This window comes from Molothrus aeneus, unplaced genomic scaffold, assembly GCF_037042795.1.
Source record: "Molothrus aeneus isolate 106 unplaced genomic scaffold, BPBGC_Maene_1.0 scaffold_40, whole genome shotgun sequence".
NCBI classification, from domain to species: domain Eukaryota; kingdom Metazoa; phylum Chordata; class Aves; order Passeriformes; family Icteridae; genus Molothrus; species Molothrus aeneus.
In genome coordinates, this window is record NW_027099068.1 from 29,282 (window position 1) to 46,252 (window position 16,971).

A 16,971-nucleotide genomic window follows, 5' to 3' on the forward strand; every position below is an offset into this window, starting at 1 on the left:
GGCCCGGCGGGAGGGGCCGAGCCGCTTCCAGGAGCTCTACGGGGAGCGGCCGCCGCCCGCCGAGCGGGAGGTGCTCGGCATCCCGCCCTGCCACTTCCTCGGGCTCCACGGGGAGCGGCCGCTGCCGCTCGGGCGGGAGGGGCCCCGCAGCCGCTCGCAGGAGCTCTACGGGGAGCAGCTGCCTCCGGCCGAGCGGGAGGTGCTCGGGGTCCAGCCCTGCAGCTTCCAGCAGCTCCACAGGGAGCAGCAGCCCGCAGCCTACGACGCACGATGTAGGAAAAGAGTTGTAGCCCTGTTTTTCCGAAAGGTCGTGAAAAGTGACCGTTTCAAGTAGTTTTCCACAAGGCTCTGTCATTCTCGGCCAGAGGCTGTCAAGCCTACTAGCAAGGGGCACCTAGGAGGCCGAAAGATTCTCTGCCTGGTTTGCCTGTGTGCTTCCCGTGATGTTTGATCCACAGCAGCACTAGAGCTCTGTGTCCCACAGCCACGTTGTGGAGCCTGACCAATGTGTTTGGATTCTTGCAGCCAGCCCGGGCACTTCAGGGCCCAGCACTCCCGCTGGCAGTGCAGCTTGTGCAGCATGGACGGCCTCCAGCTCAGCACAGAACGCGCCTGGGGAGGAGGAATGGCCACCAGCAGATCTCGGCCTTGCCGTAGAGAAAATGATTCGGGAGATCAGGAGGTCCCTGTCTGAAAGATCTCCCTCTGCTCAGGTAATTCCATTGGATGGGGATAAAAGGGGCTGGACTGAGAGCTTTTGAACCTTGTGACACGGTTGACAAGCAAAGGCTTCTTTAATTGAACTTATTTCATTCTTATTTAGTTATTGAATTATTCTTGGTTAAGAAAGATTTCTAAAAGAGGGGATGAAGAAGAAGTGAAGAAGAGGTTTTACTTGCTGGGAAAGAGGAGAAGAGTGTTTGGGGAATTGGCACTGAAGGCCAAGTGTCCCGTGTAGGGAGGGGCATGCCAGAGGTGCCTCTGTCCCAGCTGCAGCAGATGTGGGCTGTGCCTCTTTTGGGTGGGAAGGCCAAGGCAAAGCAAGGGCTGGGCTGCAGCTGCTGCTGCTGTTGTTAGCATTCAAAAACACATAATCACATAAGCGATTATATGCAGTGCTTTTTATTTAAGAGCTCTGGGAATCGGGGTAGTTTCCACCCAAATCTGATTGCAACCATACGTTCGAGGTGAACGTGTTTTATACTCTATCGTTATATAACTTTCATGTTAATTATTAAACTTATATTGTTCTATTGTAGGCACAGATTTCAGCTAAACATAGCTTCTCTTGGTTCCCCCTTAAATTTCTAACATAGTTTCTCATGATTCTTCTTATGATTATACAATAATTATATTTACTTACTAAACAATCATCACATCTAACAATTATATCATTTATCATACTGCTTATGCAGGTGCAGTGATCTGAGAAAACACAAAGCCTAACATTTTCAAAGTCTATCTTTAACATTTTCCAGGGCTCCACTATCACTGTGTGAGCCCTGCCGTGCGTGTAGGCGCTCCCAGAGCCGTGGCTGGGGCTGGGCTGCAGCTGCAGCTCTCTGTCCTTTTGCAGATTATGACACGTGTTGGCGAAAGAATGTCTCTCTTTCTGTTGATGTGCTGACCCATTGCCTGCAGTACATTTGTGATTATGACTCAAGGAGGGGAGTGGGATTTTTTTGCCTTACCAATACCTTATTCTCAAGTGGCATGACTTTTGTCCTCTGTAAAGTCAAACATAGCAGTTTAGAGAAGCATTTTATTCCATAAGAAAAGGAAACATTGCAGGCTCTGAACCATCTTTAGAATCTTTAGGGTTCTGATGGATGAGCTATGGCAGAAGAGATGAATGTTCTGAAACTGGTCATAGTGAGAATATCTTTGTGACCAAAGGTAATTTGCTTCATTGTGGGCATTTACTTCCTCAGTGGAATAGAAACACTACTTGGTTGTCTGGCTTTTCCTGTCTTTTGGGTTGTTTTTTTTCCCTACCCTAACGATGTACAGATTTTTGCCACTGATCACAAATGTGATCCTGGAAATACCCAGGGTGCATAAATGTTTGCCTGGATGACACTTGTGGGGCAGCAGCAGAGGCTCCGAGAAGCAGCACCTTGTGATGGGTTGTGTGAGCGGTTGGCTGGGGGTGCTGAGACTCCCAGGCAGAAATGTGTGCTTTGCCTGTGGGTTTGCAGCACACAGCCCTGGGCAGGGCTGGGAGCGAGCTCTGCCCTTGCTGGCAGCCGTGCTGGCAGCAAGGAGAGCCCCTGGCTTTGTGCTGGCTGATTTCTCACAGCTCTGGGATAAGGCAGGGTCAGAGCGTGGGGGCACGTCCCCTCACTTGGTGTCTTCTGGTTTTCTGTGTTCATGTTTTGTCTCAAAGGTCATTTTGTAAGAGCTTCAGTTTCACCTTGGCCCCCTGAATCCTGAGTTTAAAAGGCTTGTCATGTGAACCGTGGGGGCAGTGTTCCCTCCTCTGTGCTCCATGTCCTTTGGGAGTGGAGAAGGAGAGTTATTGTATCCCTGATATGATTCCAGCAAAATAGACAGTGATCTTTGGGTTCCTTTCTTTCTGTTTTTCTGCTCAGGACAATGTTGGTGCTGCCCCTGATTCTTCAGGAGGGGAACCTGTGAACAGAGCTGCAGCAGAGGAAGCTTCATCTGGCACCGAGAGCTGCAGGAACAGTTTCCAGGAGCCCCAGGAGCCTGGTAAGTACAGAGCCCACACTGATTTAGAGAGCTGTGAGATGGCTGCTCTGAGCAGGGTTGGTGCTTCCTGGTGCCTTTAGTTCAAATCCTGCACTGGCACAACCTCCCTGAGCCCTGCCCTCCACGCTTCTCCAGAGGCTCTGACACTGAGTCCTCTGCTGTGGCAAGAGAGCAGGGAATAAACCTGACCTTGTGGGAGTTGTGTCACCAAGCCGGGTGTCCCAGTTTTGTGCTGAAGTGGGTGGATAAATTTGCTGCAGGGTGCCAGGGGAGGCCAGGCTGAGCGACTCTTGAAGGAACAGGGGAAAAAAAGAGCAAAAAGTCAGGGTAGAAGTCCAAATCACTGACTAAATGTAATACCAGTCTGCTGGTATTGGTCCTGACCCACAAGAAAAACAAGGAGCACAACATCAGAGGCCAACCAATAGAAAAATCACAGTAACTCCAGTATCAGAAGGAAAAGCTTGAATGACCCCTGATTAGGGAGGCCTAAGAGGAGAGAGGGAGCACTGTGGATCCATTCCTTAGCCAAGCTGGTGCAGCCTGCAGGCCTCGTAGGGAGCTCTGTCCCTCCCAGCCCTTCCTGCCAGAGCTGATGGTTGAGTTGGAGCAGCTGCTGCTCACTGCAGAGGGCAGTTTGTAGATGCCAGGTAATGGAGCTGGTTCACGACTCAGCTCCCAGCACCTTCAGCTTCAGACATTTCAGTGAGGGCTGAGGTCCCTCTGTCAGCACAGAGAAAGAGCAAGACTGGGCTTCCTTGTGGCAGCTGGGACTGTCTGTGTTTCAAGCTCTCCTGGGTGCCCTTTGCACTGCGGGAACTGAGACTTTATCAAGATACTTCAGTGTTTTGAAACACACTTTTGAACACTTGGAATGGTCCCTGTTCTTTTAAGGGCAGATTGCTTCAAATTGCCAAGTGAGAGTCTGCCTTTCAGGCCATCTTTGACAGCCCCTGGTCGAAGGACAATTGCTGCCCAAGGGAGAGGTGCAGAAGGGCCAATATTGACTGAGCATTCCCTTTGCTTCCCAGATGCCATCTGACCAACATCTCCAGGAGGGCTGCCCTGCACGGCAGGAAGAGACAGGGGAGAGCCTGTGACCATTGGGCAGGTAGAACTCCTCTGTTTGTAGATATGTTTATAGATTTCTATGATTCTATTTATTAGTGGTTATAGTTCCATTTATAGATGATAGTGTTCTATTTATATGGACATAGCTTGATAGATCTGTATAGTTAAATGTGGATATGTATATAGTTATAGATGTGATATATTTTATTATATATTTACATTTATAGATTTTCAGAGTTAGATTTTTATATGTGCAGAGTAAAATATTTATATATATATATATATATATATATACATATGTATGAAGTTACATTTATGAATGTGTATAGTTATCTAGTAAGAGGAATAGGAATGTTTAGATGGAGAGATTGATGGATAGATTGCTGTTTGTGTAGGCCTAGGCTGCATTTTTAGCTCTTTGCCCCCTTGGCTGCCTTTTTCACCTCTTGCTTTTGCCCCGGTGCCCCCTGTGTCCCCTGTCCCTGTGCTGGGTCCGAGCTGGCGGCCGGGCCAGGCGGAGCAGCACTTCCAGCCCCGGCTGTCCCTGGAGCGGTGGGAGCTGCCGCTGGCCCCAGGCACTGTCCCCTGAGGAGCTGCTGAAGGACGGTGAGGCAGAGGGGACTGAGGGGGCTCAGGGGGCGCTGAAGGGACGGTGACCCTGAGCTGCTGCTGGGGCTGAGGGCTGTGGGGCAGCTGAGGGCCATGGTGGCACTGAGGTGACAGGCAAGTGGCACAGGCTGGCAGGGTGGTGGGTCTCAGGGGACGGGATGGGTCAGAAGGGACTGAGGGGGGTGAGAGGACTGTGAGGAGCTGAAGAAACTGAAGGGGGCTGGGGGTTCACCGAGAGCATGGCGGGGCTGAGGGGATGGAGGGGGCCAGCAGGGAGCACAGAGGGCTCCGGGACTGCAGCTCTGCCAGGCCTTGGAAGCAATTCCAGAGCCTCCACTTTTGCCACAGCTGCCATGAAGACCTTGAGGCCAGCCAGAGACTGACGGGAGCCAGCACGGAGGAGCCGAAGGCCAGCAGCAAGAGCAGTGAACGGGGACCTGCTGCTGCCAGCCTGGAGAGAGCCCGGGTGAGGCCACAGGCCCGGGGAGGCAGGTGGGGCTGAGGGTGCCGTGGGCTGTGGCCGTGGGCACTGCCCGGCGGGGCAGGAGCGGGCCCTGCCCGTGCTGGGGCTGCTCAGCGCAGCTGCCCCGGCCGGCACAGGGGCTGTCCTTGGGCAAGGCAGCTGTGCCGGCAGGGCCGGGAGCTGTGCCGTCTCTGTCGGGCTGCCGGGGCTGCGGGACAGTCCCGCCACGGCTGCGCTCACCACAGCCTGGCCCGCTCGGCTGCTTTCTCTTTCTGACCCCCCTGGGGAGGCTCTGACATTTCCTCTTCCCTGATGGAAGTGCAGCTGCTGCCAAGGGAAACGTCCCCATACTCACTCAGTGTTCCCTTTGCTTGCCAGGTGTTCCATCTGCTGTCGCTGTCCAGGAGAGCTGCTCTGCACGGGAGGAGGAGACCGAGCGAGAGGCTTTGAAGATGGGGCAGCTGGGATCCCTCTGCTTCGAGTGCTGTTTAAAGATACACGGACTTGAACGTAGTCACAGTTATTATATGTGTATTTCCATATGTGGGTTGCTATTTGTATGTGTTTATTTCCATGTGTATATTCTTATATTTATTTATATTTATTTTGTTATGAATGTATGCTATGTGTATATAAATATTTTTTTGAAATTACATATCTGTGTATAAATTTATCTATGTATACATGGATATTGTTATATCTGTGTTAATTTCTGTTTCCTGTGGGTAATGTTGTGTAGGTATCTCTTTTGATACAATTTTTGTTATATGGCTTTTAAAATAGGAATATTGGTATTTGTATAGGTATATAAGTCTATTTTTAAATGCATACTTATCTGTTTCTGGATGTAATTCTATTTACATATCTATGGAGATATTTTTGTATTCCTAGATTAATCCTTGTAGTAATATGTAATAAATTAAGTTGTTAAACACCTAATTGATCTTTTTGTATAGTGCGTTGTTGTGGAGGTTGGCAATAAATTACCTGAAGTTGGTATTTGTATATTATTACATAGAAAGGTTGTAATAATAGAATAAATTCCCGTTTTTAACCTAAATTGAGATTTGTATAGTTCTGTATTGTTGGCATGGGGGTAGCACTTTGTAATAAATGACATTTTTCAGCTGAAATTGATTCTCGTGTGTTTGTGGATCAGCAGTGCAGCTGTAGCAATCTGCAAGAAATGCCATTTGTCAGCTGTGATGGGTGTTGTGTGATTTGTGCTACCCAAAGCCATGAGCAGATGTAAATGCTGGAGGATTTTGGCCATGCAAGTCTCCGGCCATGCCCAGCACATGCCCCACCTGCACTCAGGCTGGGCAGGGGAAGCGCAGATTTGGGCTGGCAGCAGAGCCCCACCTTGGCTCAGAACTCGCTGCAGAGGCCTGCTGAGAAAATTCCAGGGCTCCACTGAGAGCAGAACTCCAAGCAGGAGCAACCCTGGCAGGAGAAATCATTCACAATGAAAAAAGAGAGAAAATGTGGCCAAGCAGATGTGGGGATACTCTGTGAGGCTGATAAAATGGTCTGAATCACCCCTGCCTGGGCACGTCTTCTGCAAAAATGTTTTGTTAAAAACTGAACACCTCCCATGAAATACAGATTGCACTTTCCCCTTCACTTACCTTGCTGTGTGAGTGGAGACACTCTCTCCTTAGCACTGAGAATTTTTGCCCTTCAGCACCTCACATTTAATCAAAGATGATGTACTACCACTTGGCACCATCAATGAAAACAGCCCTGCCCTCGTGGCAGCGTTTGCAAAGTCTTCCCTCCTCCTGTCCCCACATCTGACAGACGGAACCATCCCCTTCTGTCCCAACTGTGCCTGAGCTGAGTGAGGGCTCCAGGAGCTCAGGAGGCTTCAAGAGCACCGCACGTGGGAAGATTTTGCAAAGCTTCCTAAGCACCAGTAACCTCTGGGTTTGCCAGTCTTCTCCTGCAATATTGTCCTACTCAAGAATGATGCTGGAGGACACTGTGCCTCCAGCTTACTCAAGTAAAGTTTGTTTTCTTCAAGGTTTGAATAGAGGAAAATGAAAATTGTGGTTTTTAGAGTGAAATTTGGGGGTTGGTGTGGCTGGGTTTGCTCCACTATTTGCTGTGGAAAGTACGGTAAAAGCTTTAAATTCCCAGCAGAAGCTGACTACCAGCGCACACAGAGCTGAATGAGGCCCAGGTGGGCTTGCTGCATGCTGGGCCAAGGGAAAAGCTGGAACAAAGTCCCCTTTTATTGCAGATGGAGTCTCTACTGGTGTCTCCAGGGCTGTCTGTGGTAAGACACAGCAATCCAGCCAGAAACTGTGGATATGAGAGTTCCCACAGCAACCTGCTTCTCCAGGGTGAGGGATGAGGCCAGCCCAAAAGCCTGGAAGGTGCTCTGGGCACTGGAGAAGGCCAGGCTGTCCTTGTGCAGGGATGGCCTTCAAAGGGCACCTCACACCTTGTGCTGCTGACCAAGGGCAGCTGGTGGCCTTCCACAAAATGCTTCTTTTGTCCAGCTCTTGGAAAAGTTCCAGCCAGCAACAATTCCTGCTGCTCACACCAGCCCTTTCCAAGCAGGTGGAATTCCAGCAGCAGCCTGACAGCTTAGTGGCAGGAGAATAAAATACTCAGCTGAGCGTTATCAACTCTTTGTCAGAAGCCACATCCTCAGCCCCTCATCTCCTCCAGTTGTCTCAGACGTGGAGGAAGCAGCAGGAAATCTCTGATCCTGGAAGGGAAAGCAGAAGGAGGAGAGGCAGTGGCTGGTCCCTGGGGCCTTGGGAGCAGTGAGAGCCATCCAAAACAGGATCTCTGCTGGGCTGTGGAGATAAGAGTGACCAACCAGCAATGCTCTGTGTGAGACTGGAGCCCGATTACCAGAAGCAGTTACACTGATTATTGACCTCCACAATTAGAAATGCACAACAACCACTCAGGTGACTTCATCTGGCCATGATCTTTAGCTGCAATGCCAAAATCTCATCAAATATGTTGCTATCCTTTAAACAAGGAAGGAGAGCACAAATACCAACAATTCTCATCAGCCTTCTGGGCTGGAAAGACCATTTAATTTATGGTCCCTTAGCTGTCAGCCTAAACTCTGCTGTGCAAACCTTAGGTCTATGTTGGACCTCATAAACTTCTTCAGCATCAACTTAGGTGCAAACCTGCTACAAAACCCCTCAGGCACCACACTGATTTAGAGTGGCAGGACTTCACTGTTCCAGCAGAGAATTTTATTCACTTGCTCCTGCAAGTCATTTCCAGAGTGGAACTGAAATCAGTGCCTTGCTATCTGGATGTGATAGGATTTTCCTCCTGTCCCAAGAGACAGCAGGGGAAAAGATTTGTTCCTATTATACCATTACATCTAAATCTTTGGTTTGAGAGCAAACGGAAAACGTTCCTTTAAGAAGTAAGTTCTGCCTGGGCTTTTTGGCATGAGGACAAACTGGGGTGTGCTGGCAGGAGCAGCACTGTCCCTGTGGGTGCAAACCCCCTGAAGGATGAACAGGCTGCTGTCACAGGGGCCACACCTGCAGCATGAAAAGCCACCGTGCCATTAACTCGATGCAAACTAAACACAAGTGACACAGCTCTGCATCCTCAGCAAGGACTTGCCTCTGCAGAGATGTTGCTGACAGACTCAGCTCTTGTGTGCAAGTGCTGTTAAATTGTCACACAAATCAACCACCCCTCCCTCTCTTGTCCTTCTTGGCATCCAGCTGCTGAGCTGCTGCTGAGAATGAAGAGGCAGAGTCCTTCAGGGCAAACGGGGACTTTCCAATGGGCAGAAACTTCCTCCTTTCTTTTGTTTTCAGTGACAACAGAGGGGTTTGTCTTCAGTCCCTGTGTCAGCAGGGAAATTGTGCCTGCCTGTCACACCTAGGATCTGAACAACCTGGATTGTTATTGGTGTAAAACCCACAGTGACCTGACCTTCTGCAGGAGTATGGAGAGAAGAGTCAAAAGGGATTCCTGGAATGTTGCAATAAGCAGATAGTGGTCTTAAACATATATAGATAAAAAGGCATAAAAAGCTCATAAAAGCGTATGGAACTGATGTAAACCTAAGAAAAGTAGTATTTTATTGTAATAAAGTGTGAGGGTTGCAGACCACAGTGTGAGAAATAGCTACTCACTTTTCATAGTTTAGGAAGGTTTATTAAACCTTATCAAAAATACAACAGAAGACTGAATAAAGAAAAAAGGTTACAGCACCAGCAGCAAAAGATTTTCCTCGCCATGTGCTCAGCCCCCTCCCGCTGGAGGCTTTCCCTTTCTAACCCTTTAAGCCCTCCCAAGGTTCTGTCCATCAACCCCTTCTTCGCTGTCCAGTGGTGGAGATCTCTTCCTCAAATTCTGATTGGGGCTCAGGTGTCGCCATAGTGACAAGCCAGCCCTCCCAGATGTCCCAGCCCCAGTTTTCCCTTGATAACCAGGGCATGGGGTGCAGCATAACTATAAATCTATAAAACTTTTCTTAACTTATATACATGATATTTGTCTATTAATTGTGAGAGTCAGTCATCACATTACTCATCTGTCACAACAGGAAAAGAAGTTTCTGGTGGGAGGAACACTGGTTTTCAAGGTAGGACCAGCTGTTGAGGTTTGATTTGTTCCCTCTTTCAGATTACAAGGAAGTCATGGTGTTCCAGAGTAGAAGCTGGTGCCAAAAGTTTGAGAACAGGGTGTGATAAGATCACCAGAGTATTTTATCTGTATCTAGGAAGAAGCCCTGCAGAGCTTCTCTTTGGCTTGGACTGAAAGTAGAAGTCCTGTTTTTACCAAGAATTTTGATCTCTTGGTATTTTGGAGAAAGAAAAAGAAAACCCCAAACCACCTGAAGTCTGCATTGAGGTGAGGTGTATCACAGAGGGCTGAGGGCTCAGCAAGGCAAGAGACCCTCCTGTAATTTAAACTGTTCGTTCAATAATAACAATAATTTCTCAGGACATGTTGATTTCAGCAGGCACCAGATTCCCTCTTCTTGTTCTGGCCTTTCACATATCACTAAGGAAAGGTGAGGCTGTGTCATTCCCATTTGGAGTTTTAATTCTTCAGAAGTCAAAACTGAATTCAAGTCAGGTTCATTAACACTGTAATTTCCATACTTCTAAAATCTTGTAGCCTTTTATATTTGCCTGGAGATTTGAGCTTGTTCCTTGACAAGAAGAAAAGACTACATATGGTACTAATCCTTCTTTGATATGAAACAGTTTTCAACAGAAAACAGGGAAAAAATGGCATTGAACACATCATGACTTGGAAGAAAGGTGGCTGCTGCAGCAAATACTTACCAGGACAAAAAGGCATGAGCTGTCATTCTTTATGTTATTGTGTGTGCATGAAATACTGTTACTAAGCCTCTGTTTTCAAGAGTATAAAACACACAGGGCAATGAGAATCTCTATTTAATCTCCTCACCAGTACAACTTGTGCTGGATACTGAGAGCCCTGTTTAATTACTTTAATGCTTTGATCGTTCCTGTCAATGTTCAAAAGCCATTAACCATAGCATTCAGTCTCTGGCAGATATTTGGTCTTGAAGGAAAACTTTTTACTAATTCTTTTCCTCTCTCTTTTAAAACTCACTGGGCTCAGTTAATATCAAGAGCTAGAAAGCCAAAGCCTGTGGGAAAGCACTATTTATTGTAGCAAATATCTATGTTGTCAGAAAATGTCCTTTAGATCAAATCAGAATTTCCAAGGCCTCTATCCTCTTCCTCTCTCCCTTTCTCTTTCCTTTTCCTCTTTTTTGACCTTTCCTTTCCCCTTTCTCATTCCCTCCTCACTCCTATTGTCTCTTCTTTTCACAGAGAGAGGTTTTTATGAGCCGTCCCCTTCAAAGGGATTTACCAGCCCTTCATTAACTCTGCCAGATGCTGTTTGAAGGTGTTCTCTCTGTTCTCTGAGAGGCATCTCTGCACCATCCTGCCCCTGCAGATGCTCTTGCTTGGTGGCAGAGGCTGCCACAGCAGTGCCAACAGCAACTGTGCAGCCAGAGCTGCAGAATTTGTCATTGCTGGCCTGAAACTGCCAGCCCTGGATGGAAATATCAGTAGGAGCTCACGCTCTGCCTCCCCGTGCTGACAAATCCCTGGAATCCCTCCTGCTGGGCTCTGTGGCAGCACTGCCAGGGGAGGCAGAGGATGTGACAAATCCTCAGGGACACCTCGGGCTGGCTCTGGGCAGCAGCACCTTCCCTTGGCCCATGGTCAGTTCTGCAGGCAGGTGCGGCCCCGCTCCTCAAAACACTCCCTGCTTTTTGGGGGAAATCCTTCAGCTTTAGTCATTCAAGGCTCTGAAAGGGCCCAAATACTCAACCCTCTTTTTCTGAAAAAGCAGATGATGGGCAGTTCTTCAGCCCATGGAATTAAAAAGAAATTCTTTTGACCTAAGTAGCCTCCAAGCACATATTTTGTGAGGGAATTACTTTGCCACACATGGTGCACTTTCCCTCTTTCACTGCTACCAAGATCCCAGTGTTTGATGCAAACAGCCCCAGAGTATTTTCATGAATAGCTCACAAAATTGCTCACAATCAACCTCTGGAGAAAAGCAAAGTGTGTTTTCTAATGTAACCAATTAGTTTGAGTTTTGAATGTTTTGCATTTGCAGCTGAGGCCCTGTAAGCAATTCTAATTGTTGTCAGTAGGTGAGGTACTTCTCAACAAAGAAATAAGTTTTACATGGCATTTCCTAATGGATAATGGTCATAAAAAAGAATGGATGTTTGGAGAGTCTGTTATTATAATGTGGTATGTTCAAGGTGTCACACACACGCACACACTACAACATCTCTTCTTTATACTTCTGTTTTATAAATACATAGGCCTAAGAATTTATAACTTTTATTTGGCTTAAAGAGTCAAAGACTCAGTAGTAAACACCTGTCTCGCCTCCTGGACCTCCGTTCTGGCCATCCAGGGCCATAAGGTGCCACTTCAAAAGGTATTTTCCAGTCAACAGTAGCAGACATAGGCCCCAAGGCACCACCCTGCCCTCTTTGTGTATCATCAACAATAGAAATTAGTTCCTTCCAGTTCCCAAATGTCAAAATGTATGTATTTTTGCATGGAAACTATGAATACTTTTGCTGATGTTTGTAACATTTCACAGGGCCAAAGATGATTAAGATTTCTGAAGTTTTACAAAAGAGAGATGCAAATGTCACAGCAAGCATAGCAAGGATGAAGGTTTAATCAGCCTGAAAAAACCCTCTCTTGCTGAAGTCTCCATAGAATCACAGCTTGATGCAGAGTGCACGGGTACCACCTCACCCTGTCCATGGGCCATCCTGGAAATGCAGAGCATGCCAGCCCCAAGTCTGGTCCTATGCCCATTCCTATGCACAATGGTCTCCAAAATCTGCAGCAGCATGTTAGGAAAACTAATCCAATTTCATTTATCGCAAAACTAAAATTTATTTGTAAAAGCAAATCTCTTTTTCCATTCACCAATCAGTGGAACCCTTCCCATTGTTAGTTTTATCTACCAGCAGACCCACAGCTTGTCTGTAAAGACAAATGCACTATGCCTCTCACTAGCTATCCCATAACTTGCCTTTCTGTGCAAACACAGAGGTTTCAGTTGCCCACCTTTCAGAGACTGGAGCCTGCCAGACCAGGATGAGCATTCAGCAATGTCTACTTGAATTATCTGAAGTTTTCAATCCAGAAGCCCAAGCTTATGAAGTGTGATTCCTCATTTAATTTCCTATATTCAAAACTGATTTTCCAGATCGACTCATGAGATTGTTCTCAAGGTCTCCTGAGGATATGGAATGGTTTGGAAAGCAAACTAAGGAACAAGGCACAAAAAAAATGTTACAGGGCCAGGGAGAAAATGCTAAGGGGGGAAAAGTGCAATTGTGTTTTTATTGCACTGTTATTAGCTTGCAATTATATATATATATATATGAATATATAACTTGCAATTGCTGTGGGGTACTCAACAGTTTATTCAGGTTGAGAACCTGATTCAAAAGTTTATTACTTCATTCCTGAAGCTGCACACTTGAAATTCTTCAAGTTTGTACATCCCCGGTGAATCCTGTATGCAAAATACTTGAAAACACATGCTTTATCTGAAAGGAAAAATAGATTTAGGCATCATTGCAAGCATTTTGAAAATTCATAAATTCTCAAAGTACTAGGTTAATTCCTGAGACTATTTTTATCTTTTGCTCTTGTGCTTTTTGTTGTCTTATTTCATATTCCGTTACTACCTGTAACCTACATTAATCCTATCTCACTTCAGTGCAATAATAAAGCAAATAATTACCCAAGGGATGAAAAGAGTCTATTCCTCACTTTCTTGCATAAGGATGAAAATGGAACATTTCAGGGACATCAACAACTAATTTCTCTTAATATTACCCAAAAAAAGCCCACCCCCCAAAAAAAGCAGCAAGCTTTAAACACTCCACAGATTCTGGCTGAAGTAAGAAGCTCACAAAGGGCACTAAGCCAGGGAGACGTGCACACCGTCACCTCATCTGACAAAAATGAACCTGTTTCTCACCACCAGCCAGTTCATAGACCCAAACTCCATCCCCAGCCCCATGTGGAAGCAGTGTCAAGGCACAGGAACCGGGAAGTGTCCCAGGATGCAGAGATAATGCTGCCAGCAGCACTGGCTCAAGCACGTTGAAGTTAAGCTGTTGCTGTACAGCAGTTTCTTCAGACTGCTAGGTTCCGTGGTCCTGGCTGCATTTTTCACAACAGCCACTTCAGTACAGGACCTGGTGTAGTGAAAAGTTCTGGAGTTCTGTTTCCTGTCTCGTAAATTCCTATTTCTCTTCTTCTTTAAGACACCCACAACTTGAGACACCTCAGCAGGCAACACTTAATTGCAACCAGTTCCCAAAGTGAGCTTGTAAATGATGCTCTATGTTTACATTATCTACTATGGGGATTTCAAAACTCGAAACTGTTATTTTTTCAGTTAAAAATGCCTGCCAATAAAAAGCTGAAACTTGGCCAGTTTTAACTCCAAAGGAGAATACTCTCTGTCCCAGACCACCATCCAAACACACCCTTGGCTTGGGTACATACAGCTCTTGCACCTTTTGCATATCTTGAGTGCAGAATTAAAAGATCCAAGACCAGGGGTACAAATACAAGCACTTGTGTAAACAACTAGAAGCAACTAGGAAATTGTTGGGTTGTTTAAATTTTATAGGAAGAATTAACACAGCAGTAGTAGAAATCACCTTTCTACAGAAGCAGCTCTCACAACTAGCGCGCTTAAGACTGCACCACAAGTAGTTACTAGAGGTGAAATCCAGTTGTTACATGCCACCAATAGCATGTGGAACTGCTGTAGGAAAATACCACAGACACATTTTCTTCTCTTTTTCTTTCAGTTCCAAAGAGAGTCATAAAACCTGTCTGGCTCCCTGGGTAGCTGTGTTAACACTAAAAATACTGACCAGCAGAAATGATTGCAATCCCACTCTATTAAATGATCAATCGAAATCCAAATTATCAAAAATGAGAAAAGATTTATTTATCTTTTTCTGTGACCAAAATACGGTCCTCAAAACCACCACAGCCAAAGAGACAGCGTCGAGCCCGGGGTCAGGGCTGGGGGAACCTGGATCCCACCTCTATCGCATCGGACCCTGCCCCGTTCATTGTTCATGAGAGCCACTTCTTGCAGGGATGCTTTGTACAGTTTATTATGCCCGAGGCGAAGGAGTCCCAGTTTCTTTTGTAACTCTGCATATTCATAGTTGGTTCTTTCCCTGTGCAGAGCTGGACCATCGCCATTTCCTTGTTGACAGCCAGCGCTGATGGATCGGGGAAGTCGAGTATTCACATGTACCTTTCTGGCGACTTTGGCCATCTTGATCGATGTTATCAACAGGGCAATGATCGCTCTGAGGTGTCTTCCCATGACTCGGGATAATGGTGATCATTGTGCTGGGTGCTCTATTCATAAGCTAAGTGCTGATTGTTCTCCTGCTGCCTTCAGGAATTTCGGAATTTGAATAGACGTCTGCCTCTCGGGCTGCTTGTGGTAAGAGACTTGTTTGGATTTCACAATCTTGATGAAATACATGCTTTTATAGCATGAATTATTTCCCAACATATATTACAACACCACTACAATCTTTCACAGAAGAAGGCAATCATACAGATCAGTGTATGGTCAAATTGCCCCCTAATTCTCATAAGGTCCATCTACTCTGGATACCCTTACTTTGTATTTTTGTTTCTCGGTCATCACAGAACTGAGAGCTGCAAGAAAAAGAGAAAGAAATATGAACAGTCCTTGGGTAAGGGAAATACTGGACTGTCAGGAACTAAAAATAGTTGATAGCATCTGCACCAGGCAATTTCTTTTACTCTCCACCAGTTTCCATTTCAGGCATCCTGTTAGCATGACTAAGAATTTTGCAGCTAAATGCAATGGGCTGCAATTTGAGAGGCCTACAAGAAAAAACCTTATCAGACTTTTTTTCCCCTCAAGTGACAGGTGCAAATGACAAAATGAAAGGGCCTACAGAAATTTAAAATTTTCTAATTTTAGAAAAATATAGTATTAGCATCAGATTCCACAGGGATAGAGATATAGGAGCAGCAAGGAAATGCTCCCAGAAATGTTTCCTAGCCTGAAGAGACAAGCTAGCCACAGGAACAGGGGAGAGCCACTTCTTTTAAAATGTGTGAATTACTGAATGCAAGAGCCATTGGCCCTTTCAGCTTCTCTTTTTAGCAAAAAGTAAGCTATTAACTTGTGTTTATGAAGACTTTATTTGGACTTTAATGTTTTTGAGACAGCTTCTGAGCAAAATACAAAGAAACTACATTACATATTAGTAAATGCAGCATTTAGAATAGCAACTAAATAGTCCTATCTCATAGTTAAATGTTCCGTTCTTCACAAATTGTGATCAAATCCATGAAATGCAGTCCCTAATCCAGTTAAATGCCACCTACACCTCAGATTTGCTTGTGTAACTAATATTTTCCACTCCACTCTCTATCCCTTCTTTCACCACAGTCCTCAAGCCCTCAGCCAGGCACAAGCCAACTTCTCACCTCAACTGCTGTTAGCAATTACCAAGCACCTGTTGGTAATTACCTGAGCACCTGCCCCACCCACAGCAGCTGTAGGTCCCTGGCTGCTGGGAGAACAGGTCTGAAGTGCAGACCTGAACACCACCAACCCCCAACCACAACAAAAAAATTACAACTTTTCTAAATAATTTGAGACTAGTAAAAGACCAGGACATGGAGGGACTTGTTTATCCCCTTTAGGCCAATCAAGAAAAAGTTTATATCCTTCTCTGGAAAGGGAAGACGGGGGTTTTTCTTGAAGCAGAAGCATGTTTTATCAGCCCCCTTCCTCATTTGTCCCTGCTCCTCAGGAGGCCATTCACTAGGCATATATAGAAATATCTATGTCTGAAAACACATCTACATGAGTGCATGACTTGCCCTGGTGCAATTTAAAGCATAGATTTTATTGCACCAAGATGCAGAAATCTGTTCCAGAAGAGGCACATCTTGTGGAGCTGTAAGGACCCTGCCAGCACATCTGCTACCAAAGCAACAATTCCTGCTCTGCAGTGGCTTAAGCGGGCTGAGATGGAAGTGTTTCTTCATCAATGCATAAACCACAACAAAGTAGTGGTGACAAGCCTTTTTTCCAAGTCTGACTGAAGGTTTGGGAAGCAGGTTTGCCTGCAGAGGGCACACAGAAGCATGACACGTTTGCCTACTGTGCACCTCCAATTTCTACACCATCATATCACTCACTACTCGGTCACTGAGCAAGCTGACAGTGTATGACAGGTTATCCATCCTGCACAGAAAGTCACAGAAAGAAGAAGAGAGGAAGAAAACACGGAAGATGACAATGCAAAAGAAGTTGAAGAAGTGTGGCAAGGATTGAGCGTTAAGGGACAGAAATAAGAAGAGACCATACCCTTGAACTGTAAAATCCTGACAGGAAACTGCAAGTGCTTGCATCTATGAGTTCACCACCCGGACTTGCATGCTTCTCCACATTACCATTCTTTCAAAAATTTTGCTTCCTGGACAAGCTGCCAGGTCTCCAGTACCAGTCCTACCTCCTTCCAGCAGTCTGCATCTGAGCAGAGAGTTGAAAAT